This window comes from Pygocentrus nattereri, chromosome 12 (genome assembly GCF_015220715.1).
Source record: "Pygocentrus nattereri isolate fPygNat1 chromosome 12, fPygNat1.pri, whole genome shotgun sequence".
NCBI classification, from domain to species: Eukaryota; Metazoa; Chordata; class Actinopteri; order Characiformes; family Serrasalmidae; genus Pygocentrus; species Pygocentrus nattereri.
Genome location: NC_051222.1, coordinates 27,330,208 through 27,344,144, shown reverse-complemented (window position 1 = coordinate 27,344,144; position 13,937 = coordinate 27,330,208).

The window sequence follows — 13,937 nt, the reverse complement described above, 5'->3', positions numbered from 1 at the left end:
ACAGAAAATTCTGCAAGAGTTCCGTTTACCTTGACCGCAGTGGTGAAATAAGCCAGATGTAGATCCGTTTTTGGAGCCAGGGATGCCAAACATCTCATTGTTGAATTCCAACAACCATCATTATATGTCAAAAAACTACAGAGCATCCTCCTGACTTTTTCTTCATTTAATAAAAGATCTACATGGCTGAAGTGCTCCTCTGATAATCATCTATTTTTACCGATAACGATATTAGCAACATTTGCATGGCTTCATGCTGCTGCTGGGTGCTACGAGGTGCGGAACGACCGTTTTTTCAGCGCTACTGTGAACACAGCATGTGTGGTAAGTTGCTTTTGCAACTGCAGTTGCAGCCTGTTAATGCTAGGGGCAGCAGAATCAGTCCTTTTTACTGGGCCCATGCACTCCAATTACACTAAACACCCACAATGGCGTCATTAGGAAGACTAAAGACCGTGTGTCCAAACTGACACCTGCTTGACCGCGGCACGCGCCGAAATAAGAGATGCGTCAGAGCAGGAAGATAAGGCTAATGCAATCTAATCAGAAAGGGGATATGATGCATTAGTGCGTATGCTGGCCACAGCGATCGGAGCAGTTTGGTGGCTGAGGTACAGTCAGAGAACATGTTATCTAAACAAGTGTGCAGGAGGGACGAGTAGCAGGGCCCACAGACAGATAATGAAAGGGCAAAAAAAGAGCAGACGGCTTTTCAGACCTTTTCCCTGCCATTACTAATTCATACCGCTCTTTCTTGCTCCTAATGAGGGGCACAGAGAGCCAGAGAGAGCGAGAGAGAGAGAAAAAAGAGAGAGAGAGTGTGTTTAGGTAAAGGGAGAATGGTGCAGGGATAATGTGCCGTGAAATTGAGTCTCATTGGTGAAGGGCTGGGGTTTGGGGTGTGGGGGGTGCTGCTGCTTTCGACTCTAAACTCTCCTCACAGGAAATGCCGGTAAATTGAGTGCTCTTGACCCAAGAGTGTATTGTTTACTTTGATCAACCTTTACTGTGCCTCCCTCCCTCTCTCTCTCTCTCTCTCTCTCTCTCTCTCTCTCTCTCTTTCCCCACAAAAAAGGAAGAAAGCAAGAGAGAACAGGCCTTTCTGCTGCCTGCAGGTTCACAGGATGAATTCCAAAAAGGACCTTTAGGTGGACACAAACCGGATGAAGGTGCTTTTTTATGTTTCTGAAAGATGCTGAAGGTCTAAAGCAGTTCAAAGCTGAAACCAAACCAGGTCATACTCCAAATTTCTCCAGTTATAATGAACCTGAGGAACAACAGTTTATGCCGTTAACTGAGATAAGAAGATATTCTTAAGAAGCATACTGAGGTGGCTGCCTGTTGGTATTTTTTGGACAAGGAAAGTCAGAAAAATATGTAAAAGAACAGGAGTTTCCAAAATGGGAGTTCAACAGTTTTGAAAAGATATAGAGACGACAGGACCTGAATAAATCCACAGGTGTTTCTGTCCATCCTTCCGCTGTGAGAAGACAACAGCACTATGTGTCTGAAAGGATGTGTAGCTGTCAAGAAGCTCTACTGAGAAAAGGAAATAAACAAAAAAGAAGAACATTTACAAATCAAACAAAGAAGGTGCCTTAGACCTCAACACCTCTGAATGTATTTGGGGTTAATTGACTCGCACAAAGCAGAAAATGCAAACAACTTCTAAGTCTGAACTTTGGAGGAGTTAAAAATGTCCCTGTAGATTTCTTTAAAAAGCAAAAGTGAGTTTCCTAGAAAGACTGGAAGCCGTAATAAAGTCAAAGAGCAGAGACACTGAATTCTGAACAAATGTATTGTTGTAACAAGGAGCGAGGAGGCGGACGCATGTGCTGAGATAAGCGAGATTTATTAAGGGCAAATCCAGGGTCATAGTCATGACATGACAGACACCAGAATCCAAGAAGTAGAACAGTAGAACAGTACAAAGACTACAACTACAACACAACCAAAATACATCAAACAAAGCACTAGACTAATGAAAACACAGGGCTTAAATACAAGAGGGCTAATGAGGGTTCACAACACACAGGTGGAAACACAGGTGAGAATAATCAGGGGAGGAGTCGCCAAAACAAGGGGCCGGACTAGGAAACCAAAACAAATGCACATGGAAGATCAAAACACAACAGGACACATGGACAGGACAGGGAGGGGCCAATCACGACAATTGTATTTAGTCGTTCAGATGTCTGTATAATTTACTGTAACATGTATGTTCTGCTTACTAAAGGTTAATGTAGTGGTCAAATTATATAAAAATTACAAAAATGGCAGGGTATACTGTTTGAAATAAACATACTATGCAGGTACATGATTCATTCAAGGTACAAACAATGTAAGTGTACCCTCAAAGGTACAACAGTGGTTTTAAGGTCCGATGGTGTACCTTACATGAGTTTTTCCTAGTGGAAAAGTAGATGTTTGTAACTTTTCATAGCCAAATGTTTTAAATCAGAACATTAAAATAAAAGCCTGGAGGCGAGATGGGTTGTGTGGACTCATTACAACTTAGAAAGTATAATTTCAATGCATTCTTGTGCAATTATGTTCCCTGAATAAAGGTACTGGGATGTAGCCCTGAGGGTACCACCACAGTGACAAAAGGGGTATTGTGATACTTTATATATATATATATATATATATATATATATATACTATGCATAAATGCTGAATGTGTAACTTACTATTTTGACAAGTATGTGGAATATGTACAAGGAATGTGTCTCAAAGAGACAAATAAAATAACAATACAACAAATAGAATGAGGAACAATAAAGTGCCAATGTGACGGGTGCTAAAGAGGAATATGAGTATATGAATACATCTGAATGGCTATGCATGTGTAGGTCTGATTTGACATATGATGCTATTATATACAGAATCACAAATTGATATGAGCATTTATTATTACAGTTGTGCAATTAAGCATTATCTTACAGAGGGCATATATTGTAATACAGTAAGGAGGTTTGTTAGGATTAGCTGGAAGTGTGAGGTGTCCACTGTGGTTGATGAGCTCTACAGCTCTGGGGAAAAAGCGTCTGGTTGTGCTGGTTTTGATGGCCCTGAATCTTTTAGCAGAGGGACATGTCTGGAGGAGGTAATGTCCAGGTTGAGAGGGGTCAGCTGGAATTTTGCCAGTGTGCTTCATTACCCCACTTTTGTAGTTATCCTGAAGCGCTAGTGGACTGCAACCAATGAGCCTCTCCACTCTCCTGATAATAATAATAATAATAATAATAATGATATTAGTAGTAGTATTATTGGTGATGGTGTTTCATAATTAATGAACACATTTTGTTTAATAGTTCTGGTAAATGTCCATATTTTAATAAACATAGCAAGCTATATTGCCAAATGATCATGTGTTACAGTATTAAATTTCTCTGGTTCCGGTCAGTCCTGAGAGACTGTGTAGACAACCAGCATCACTGAGGCTTCATCTTCTCAGCGAAAGCCCACACATTCTGCGCTGATAGAGAGCCATTTGAATCCATTTTTGCTGCTAGTCAGCAGGACACGAAGCAGATGTTGGTGGACATCGTGGTCAGAGCGCTGAGGCATCTCTGTCACATCCCATCTTTTTCTGAGCACTATTTCTTCGTTCAACTGCTCCCTAATGAGTATTTATTGTTTCCCCTGCACTACTGCTGCTGCAGTTTCATCGGTGTCTGTGTGCACACGTTGGTGAGGGAGGGCTGATGTCTTCTGGCCGCCTCCTGACAGCTGGACTGGCTTGTTTTCGCTTGTCGTCCCCTGAGCTTTCACTGTCAGCTTTGTGCCTGGCCAGACTGTGAGGAGAGAGATTAATGGACAATGAGGACACAACAAAAGAGTGACAGAGAGAGAGAGAGAGAGAGAGAGAGAGAGAGAGAGAGAGAGAGAGAAAGAAAGAAAGAAAGAAAGAAAGAAAGAAAGAAAGAAAGAAAGAAAGAAAGAAAGAGTGAGATAAAGAAAAGAAAAAAGACGGGACAGAACAAAAAGGAGAAAAAGAATAACAGAAAAAAAAGAGAAACAGAAACAGAAAGAATTTTAAAAGAGAGAAAGAATAGAAAGAAACAGTAAGGAGAGGTAAAAACAATGAGAGGAGAGTAAGGAAAGAAAAGAAAAGTGAAAGGGAGCAACAGACAGAGGAAGGGAAAGAGAGAAGCAGTGGTAGAAGGAAAGAGACAAGAACAGAAACAGGAAGGAAGAAAAGAAAAAGAAAGAGTGAGACAAGAAAAAAGAGACACTGTGGGAAATAGAGTGGAGAGAGGGGTGGGTGACAGAACGAAAGAGAGAGAGAGAAATAGAATGAGCAACAGAAGGAGAGAGCAAACAGAAAAAAGAGAAAGAGAAACAGACGTGGACAGCAGGAGTGGACAGGAGAGAAAAAGAAACAGAAAGACGAGAGAGAGAGAGAGAGAGAGAGAGAGAGGACAAGAGAAGGCCAACAGCCATCTGCTCATTTCCTTCTAATGGACAAAGCAAACAGCAGGAGACACTGCTGACTACAAATCTGGCTTTCCTTCATTTCTGAAAGACTCAGTAATTTGTCCCTGAGTTTAACTCAAACGCAGGCGTCCCTTTTCTTTCTCTCTTTGTGGGCCTTTTTCACCCCTTTATTCATTTGTCATTAATCATCATAATCTGCCTCAGCGCTAACCTAACACTCTTCCTGAAAAAGGTTTTGGTTTAAAGAAAGAAAGAAAGACAGAAAGAGGACCAGCTTGGCCATTATGGCAAAAGGGGTTTTTAGCTTTGATTTAACTAGCGATCTGTTAACACCCTGGTAGTGTCAAATCAATTAAAGAATCTGACTCGTTAGAAACTGAAGAAGGATCAGAATCTCCACATCAAAGGTCACGCAGAAATATTAAAGCAATAATGTGCGTAACTGCGATGGGCAGGATGTTCTTAGGCACAAAGTGAGTGCCTAAAACTCCCTTTTCTAAAATAGCAGGAACAGACCGCCTCAAGTGGCTTATTGCGTTTAGAAAGTGGCAAGAAAATGGCCAATATAAAATCTGATAAAATACACAACTTTTCAGAAAGTAATTTAAGGTAATGGGCGGCACGGTGGCGTGGTGGGTAGCGCTGTCGCCTCACAGCGAGGGGGGCCTGGGTTCGATTCCCCGGCCAGGTGACCAGGGTCCTCTCTGTGTGGAGTTTGCATGTTCTCCCCGTGTCTGCGTGGGTTTCCTCCAGGTTCTCCGGTTTCCTCCCAAAGACATGCAGTCAGGCCAATTGGGTGTGCTAAATTGCCCCTAGGTGTGAGTGGCTGTCTGTGTCTGTGTGTCTGCCCTGTGACGGACTGGCGACCTGTCCAGGGTGTATCGTGCCTTTCGCCTGAAGACTGCTGGGATAGGCTCCAGCACCCCCCCGCGACCCTGACGGAGAAGCGGCTTGGAAAATGGATGGATGGATGGATTTAAGTTATTATTAATAATGGTCGGCATAAACAAGTATTCCACCAAGAAATGTAGTTCCTTTAGAGCACAGTATCTTTGCCAAGTAGGCAAGGACTGAATGAGGAGGAGAACATTCTGCCACCCACTGCTGTACATTGTGATAATTTCATGAATATTAAACTTTTTGTCATAAAAGAATGAACATATCGCTTTTGTCACTAAAAAAATGTATCTCCATTTTTTTACACGTTTCAGACATATTTTGAAAATGCATGTTGCCTTTTACATTATATGTAAACTTTACGATGAATGGACTAAAAGAAATGACCCAAAATTACATTGACTTACATACAAGGCTTTCTTCTGACTACAGCGATGTGCTAAAACAGTACTGTTTAATGCAAAACCTTCTGCTTTTTAAGTACTTTGTGGTCACCAAATTACTACCACAAGTCTTATTTAGCACCAATCCAGCAGTGCCCCTCTTCTCATGCTGAGGCTGAATCTCAAATGGCTCCCTGCACCCTACGTAGTGCACTACGGTGGAATTTAAATACTAGATCCTGCACCCCAACTGTGCAAAACATACCTCAGAAATGCTCATTTGTGACTCAGCCACATTCATACTCGATAATTGATCCACAATTTGGCTGTAGAGGCTAGAATTTCTAAACTTTCATAGACAGCACACTATTAAGGGAATATTGAGCCGTTTGGAATTCAGTCTAGGTTTGACGACACGTCTGACTAAAACATAGACATTAGAAACGTGTAATCCATTCAAGGGACACTGTTTAGACTTTTAAACTGCCGTTTCACAGTTAATCATACCGTAAGAGATTTCATTCAAGACTGGGAAGTTAATGATGGAGTTTTTTAGGCTGGTGACTATCTTTTAGCTTGTTGGCAAGCTGACCAGCCTAGTTCTAGTTAAGAATATAAGTCTCCAGCCCCTCAGTTTAAACAAAAATGGGCTCTTACTTCATCTTGCTATACTCTTTGGTCCATATGAGCAGCAAGAGAGTTTTATTAAAGGAGTTTTTGTTCCATTAACAGCACAAGGGTTTGTCGTGCCATGGCGTAGTAATACACAACTCAGTTGTTGTGGGTCTATTGAGTTTACACCTCACCACTTTTTGCTTTCTGCTTGACACAAATGGAGCTAATGCTTCCGCCTCCATCGTCTTCTAGACGCTTTTGTGAAGTCCTTCAATTTGTAGTTGAGATTTGAGGTTTGAGAACAAGTTAATGGGAGAGGAAAAAAGCAGACTTGCTTGTTTATCAAGGGACAGAACTGAGTTTGTGACCAAAATAGCCCATCACTAACTGGTTACTGAGGGAAAAAAGGACTAAACTAATGCTAATACTTGGAAGTAAGAACAGAAAGAACTTTAAATGCTATGTTTTAGCACCAATATCTTTGGTAAGAACCTGTAAAGGAGTCAGTGGAGATGCACTGAATGTGAGTCTTCATGTACAGGCTACTGCTAATAGCCTATTAGGCTAGGAAGGGAAAAAAGGCATAAGGCCTGGTACTGTTGCTAGGCGGATGTTTGCATATGTTTTGTGTTTAATAGAAACAGTATGGATGTTAAAAAACAGCAAGACCATTGAAAGAACATATGGGAGCAAAGCAGCTTTGACGCTGATCTAGGATCAGTTTCCTCCACCAAATTCATAAACTTGACTAATAACAACAGAAATGCAATACTGATCTTAAACCTGGGTGGGGAAAAAATGCTCCATACGGTCCCTTGGTCCTTCGGGGGTTTGCCGTAAAAACTAATGGTGCCCCTCTACCTTTCGTTAGAGCATCTGTATTCAGTTTCAAATCATCTCATTAACTCGCACAGACATGAGTCACATCCAGTCCAAAATAATACGATCCCGAAGGCCTGTCGTTAGCGGGTCGCTTTCATTGGGCTGATGATATGATTAAGAATATGATGATGCAGTGGCAGCATATGGGACGGAGAAGGGTGGAATGTGTGTGCATGTGTGTGTACGTGTTTGTTTTTGTACATTTTCTGGACACAAAAAGAGAGAAACAAGCCTGATATGGCCAAGGAGATCCTCACGATGTAAAGTGTTTTTTACAGAGGTGCATTGTTTCTTTAATTATAAACTGACAGAGCCAAAACACTTTTTTTTGGTTACAATCCTGTGCAAAGTCAGAGACCACCCTTTATTTGTTCCATTTCCGCTCAAACCTGCCATTAAGTATAATTTCTTCATTTTCCAGCATCAGGAAACAAGCAGAAAACAGAAAATTACACAGATAATCTTTATAAGATAATCTTTTCCTTTGTTACACTTCAAAGAAACCGAAAGGGAATTTTTTCACAACTCCAAAGTTCAATCTTAGAATTTGGTTGCATTCACTGCTTCCCATAATAACACTACCTTGTACTTAATAGCCAGAAAAGAACATAAATAAAAAGCAGGAAAACAAATGAAGGGTGGTCTCTGACTCTAATACAGTAATGTACTGACAGGTATATGGTACAACACATGTACTTACATATATAATACATATAGAACATATTATTACATACAGCTACATACAAATGTATAATATGTATAACACACAAATTGTGTCAAAACCTGAAAAATAACAACAAAAATTGTGTTTCACCCAACAATAGTGATCTATATCACTTGTGTGGGCAAAACCCCATATTTCTGTGTTTGTTGTTTTTCAGGTTTTCACATAATCTGAAAAAGCCTGTTGCTCTTTACATTGTGTGTAAATTTCTTGGTGAATGGACCAAAAGAAACAGCCCAAAATGACTTGGAAAAAACTTTCAAAACTTTAAAAAGTTATCATTTTGGAGATACAAGGTATGGGACATGTTATTAAATCATTTCGATACATATATAATACATTTGGGACATATGTATGACATCATGACTGATGTGCTGACACTGTATAAAAACAAACGTGTATTTGTGTGTGCTGTAAACAGTGGTAAACCGTCAGTGAAGTGTTTGTGATGAAGACCATGGCCAGAGATGTAATAGAGAAGGTATGCAGCATCTATGATTAACTGTTCATGGCTAGCACCAGCATGCACACACACACACACACACACACACACACACACACACACACACACACACACACACACACACACACACATGCATATCTCTCATAAAACCTGAACACTTAGATCGCATGCGCACACACACTCCTTCTAAATAGTGAATTCAGCTACTGTAAGGTCACCCATTGCTGACAGGCATTCGGTTGTACACTCACAGCTTGTTTAATCTCTATAGAAAAGCATAGACTAATAGCCACGCATGGGGTAAAGCGTTATAAAGCCCCCCCAGCACTGAGCTGTAGAGCAGTGGAATTGTGTCCTCTGGAGTGACGGAGCTCATCATACCTTTGACATGAGCTGGAGTGATTCAGAACTGATCAACCAACATCAGCACCTGACCTCACTAATGCTGCTCTGGCTGAATGCAATCAAATCCTCACAACAGTGTTCCAACATGAAATGTTAAAGCCTTCTCAGAAGAGTAGACTGTAACTGCAGCAAAGGGGAACACACTCTCCATTAAAGGGTCCAGTTAGGATGTTTGTGTAGTTTTATGAATGAAGCACAGCCATACGATCGTTTTCTGTGACTGTACCTTTAAGACTGATGTCAGTGAGCTCTCATTCTGATTGGCTGCCTCATTCAAAAAGCAGTCTGAGCTGAAGCACTCCTTATAACTTCAGTATGAATAGGCGGGGCCAAACTGCTGCAGGCTGAATAGGATGTATGTATGTAAATATGTTGTTTTTCACCACTTTTCAGACAATGACCATGTGTGATGGGAAGGTAATTATACTTTATATCACTATACAGAGAAAACAAGATAGAAAGTAAGCTGTTGGTTGTAAATATAAATGAAAATAGGGAAATGTTGTTTTGCATGAATGTCTATGTCGGTCAGTCACGTCGGTCTTTTCCACTTCCACTCCTGTACAACTGTTGCTGAGATGTAAACAAAGTCATTCAGAGTGGTTTGACGTGAAATGGCTCAGTGGTGTATCGGTGGTGCTGATGGGAACCAGAGGTCACAGCACAGATATAGCCGTTTCACTCGCCACCCAAAATGACTTCCGAGTGTTTATATGCAATGTTGATGATGCTAAAACAGTAATGGGTTGATTTCACCTCACAGCACTATGTGTGTATCTCTCTGGCTTTTAAAAAGCACCTAATGCAAGATAATATCATAAAACAGTGTTGCAGCTTAGCGTCCATACACGCACTGCCTGGACTGAGGAGCGAATGGGACGTTTTAAACTTTTACAAACTACATCAAACCCTTCTGGGTCAGTTTCCCGTCATATGGGCCCTTTAAGGCCTTTGATTTCAGAAGGAATCCTGGATGAGCGTGTCTGCAGGATATTGGACATACAGTGTGACCGCCCCCCACCCCCCCACAGATAAAGCTGCTCTCGGTTCTTACTCAGCAGCTCCAGCTCGTCTCCATTAGTCACTGACTATTGTGTCCAATTACATGATTAGCTTATGAAAACCCTGAAAGCTGCTCAGCACGGCCGCCGCGCGACACCTATCACATCCCCGCCAGATGGCCGCAGCACAGCCGGGCCCATTCATCTGAGAGCCAGCGGCGGGACGCGGAGGGGCTCCGGCTCACCGCAGCCGCGCGCTGTTGACTCCCCGCTTTCACTCTGCCTTTTCCCCGCGGAGAGGCAGCTGCTCGCTCACAAAGTCGGCTTCAGTGAAAGACATCTTGTTCTCATTAATTCTCCAGCAGAGAAAATCTCTTGTTGAGGGAGATTAAAATTAGACGACGGCGCGAGAGTTTAAAAAGGAGAGTCTTAGCTCTAAACCCGAGCTGAGGACTAAACAGAGAGCATCCGGTACACACGGCCTTGGCTCGGTTAGGCCTAAAAAACCCAAACACGAGAAAACCCGTACTGTAAGATATAATGTAGAACATAGTAGGCTCCCTCTCTCTCTCTCCCTCTCTCTCTCTCTCTCCCTCTCTCTCTCTCCCTCTCTCTCTCTCTCTCTCTCTCTCTCCCTCTCTCTCTCTCTCTCACTCTCTCTCTCTCTCACTCTCTCCCCCCCCCCCCCCTCTCTCTCTCTCTCCCTCCCTCTCTCTCTCTCCCTCTCTCTCTCTCCCTCTCTCTCTCTCTCTCTCCCTCTCTCTCTCTCACTCTCTCTCTCTCTCACTCTCTCCCCCCCCCCCCTCTCTCTCTCTCTCTCTCTCTCTCTCTCTCCCCCCCCCTCTCTCTCTCTTTCTCCCTCTCCCTCTCTCTCTCTCTCTCTCTCTCTCTCTCTCTCTCTCTCTCTCTCTGTCTCTCTCTCTGTCTCACTCTCTCTCTCTCTCTCTCCCTCTCTCTCTCTCCCTCTCTCTCTCTCTCTCACTCTCTCTCTCTCTCACTCTCTCCCCCCCCCCACCCTCTCTCTCTCTCTCTCTCTCTCTCTCTCTCTCTCTCTCTTTCTCCCTCTCTCTCTCTCTCTCTCTCTCTCTCTCTCTCTCTCTCTCTCTGTCTCTCTCTCTGTCTCACTCTCTCTCTCTCTCTCTCCCTCTCTCTCTCTCTCACTCTCTCTCTCACTCTCTCCCCCCCCCCCACTCCCCCTCTCTCTCCCTCCCCCCCTCTCTCTCTCTCACCCTCTCACTCTCTCTCTCTGGCTCCCTCGCTCTCTCTCTCTCTCACTCTCTCTTTCTCTCTCTCTCTCTCTCTCTCTCTCTCCCTCTCTCTCTCTCTCTCACTCTCTCTCTCTCTCACTCTCTCCCCCCCCCCCTCTCTCTCTCCCTCTCTCTCTCTCTCCCCCCCTCTCTCTCTCTCTTTCTCCCTCTCCCTCTCTCTCTCTCTCTCTCTCTCTCTCTCTCTCTGTCTCTCTCTCTGTCTCACTCTCTCTCTCTCTCTCTCTCTCTCCCTCTCTCTCTCTCTCACTCTCTCTCTCACTCTCTCTCTCCCCCCCCCCCCCCCCTCTCTCTCTCTCCCCCCCCTCTCTCTCTCTCTTTCTCCCTCTCCCTCTCTCTCTCTCTCTCTCTCTCTCTCTGTTAGATAGACAGACAGACAGACAGATAGATAGATAGATAGTATATATAGTATATGACATAGTAATCTCCCTCTCTCTCTCCTTTTTTCTCTCTTTCTCTCTCTCTGTCTCTGTATAGCAGACACGCTTCAAACTGATCTATCTGTACATACTCTATATTCTATAATATATATTATTTCATATAGTATAATAGCATATAGAGTATGTACAGATAGATCAGTTTGAAGCCTGTCTGCTATTTGTCTACTGTTTTGTCCTTCTGGCCTTAGTTCCACCACAGACACCACACTCCTGAATTAGACCATAAAGGCCCTCTATCTGGCTTAAACGTTTGTTTGTGCTGCCACCTGGCGGCCAAACAGGAGAGATGCACTCATATCTTATTCCTTATTCATCAGGGTTCATCATTCCTGCTTCAGCTCAGTGTTATATCTGCTCTAAAATGTCCATTGTCACCCCATGAAAGTCTTAATAAGTTAGTGAGGTGAATGAGGAGTGTTATGGTAGGGAAAGCCCCAAAGTGTGATGCAGGAAACAGGTGGAACGGTGTCCAGTGAAGAAAGCGCACAGCACATTTCAGAAACACAGGACATTCAGAGTCATTTACAAATTGTTTAAGTTTAAGTTTAAGTGATACTGTTTTGATCCCACAACCGGGGAAATTCCATCTCTGCATTTAACCCATCCATGCAAGTGAAACACCACACACACACTAGGGGGCAGTGAGCACACTTGCCCGGAGCGGTGGGCAGCCCTATCCACGGCGCCCGGGGAGCAATTGGGGGTTAGGTGTCATGGACTGTCGGTGCTGGGGATTGAACCGGCAACCTTCCGGTCACAGGGCCAGATCCCTAACCTCCAGCCCACGACTGCCCCATCAGAAAAATCAGTTGTCATCAGAAAAAAATCTTACAAAGTTCCCTAAACACACACACACACACACATACACACACACACACACACACACAGCTTTAAATGCAGCATTAGGCCAAAACTCATGCTCCTTGATATGGATTAAACCTAGTCTAAAACTGCAGTTCCAGTGGTGAATCTCCATTAGAAACTCTGTTTAGTCTAGAATTAGACTGAATATGTTTTAGGAAAAGTGGTCCTTCACCCGGTCCTTAATCCGGGTTAGTTGTGGTTGGCTGGATCTCCAGGAACAGGGCTGGTGATCACCGCTGCAAGGACTTTCCTGTATCCATTAAAAGGTTCTTTAAGGGTCCTTTAGTGCAGGCAATGGTTTTACATAGACCAACAGAAACTCTCAGAACCATAAATGGTTCTTTGTTTGGATAAATGGTTCTTCTTTATGGCGGAAAACCCATTGTTTCTTTAAAAGAACCCTATAAAGTGGACCTCTGTAGCAGCGAAAAGGGTTCCAGCATTGTCAAGAGTGGTATACTCCTACACTGATGGTTCTTCAAGGGCTTGTTAGTGAAGGGGATGGCTCTATTTAGAACCATGACTTCTATATGGAATGATTTCATGCTTAAATGGTTCTTTGCATTGTGACACGGCTCTTCAGACTGATTGAGAATGTGCTGTGTATGGTTCTATATAGCACCAAAAGGGTTCTCCTATGGTTTTGATGTCAAGCTTGTAACAATAGAAGAACTCATTTGGTTGTACATAGAACCAGCTTCAAAAAAACACATACAACATGTCCTCCATTCATTTGAAGAAACACTTTCACCATTTAAAGAACCACTTAAGCCTGAAATGGTTCTAAATAGAGTCATACCCTTTACTAAAGAACCCTTGAAGAACCATCGTTTTAAGAGTGTGCTGTGTAGACCCCCATCTGCTCAGAGTGTAGTGGTAGTGTAGTGGTAGTGTAGTGTAGTGTAGTGGTAGTGTAGTGTAGTGTAGTGTAGTGGTAGTGCAGTGGTAGTGTAGTGTAGTGTAGTGGTAGTGCAGTGCAGTGTAGTGTAGTGTAGTGGTAGTGCAGTGGTAGTGCAGTGTAGTGTAGTGGTAGTGTAGTGTAGTGGTAGTGTAGTGTAGTGGTAGTGTAGTGGTAGTGTAGTGGTAGTGTAGTGTAGTGGTAGTGCAGTGGTAGTGCAGTGTAGTGTAATGTAGTGGTAGTGTAGTGTAGTGGTAGTGCAGTGGTAGTGTAGTGTAGTGGTAATGTAGTGTAGTGTAGTGGTAGTGTAGTGTAGTGTAGTGTAGTGGTAATGTAGTGTAGTGTAGTGGTAGTGCAGTGGTAGTGTAGTGTAGTGGTAGTGCAGTGGTAGTGTAGTGTAGTGGTAATGTAGTGTAGTGTAGTGGTAGTGTAGTGTAGTGTAGTGTAGTGGTAATGTAGTGTAGTGTAGTGGTAGTGCAGTGTAGTGTAGTGTAGTGGTAGTGTAGTGTAGTGGTAGTGCAGTGGTAGTGTAGTGTAGTGGTAGTGTAGTGGTAGTGTAGTGTAGTGGTAATGTAGTGCAGTGTAGTGTAGTGCAGTGTAATGTACTGTAGTGTAGTGGTAATGTAGTGTAGTGTAGTGGTAGTGTAGTGGTAGTGTAGT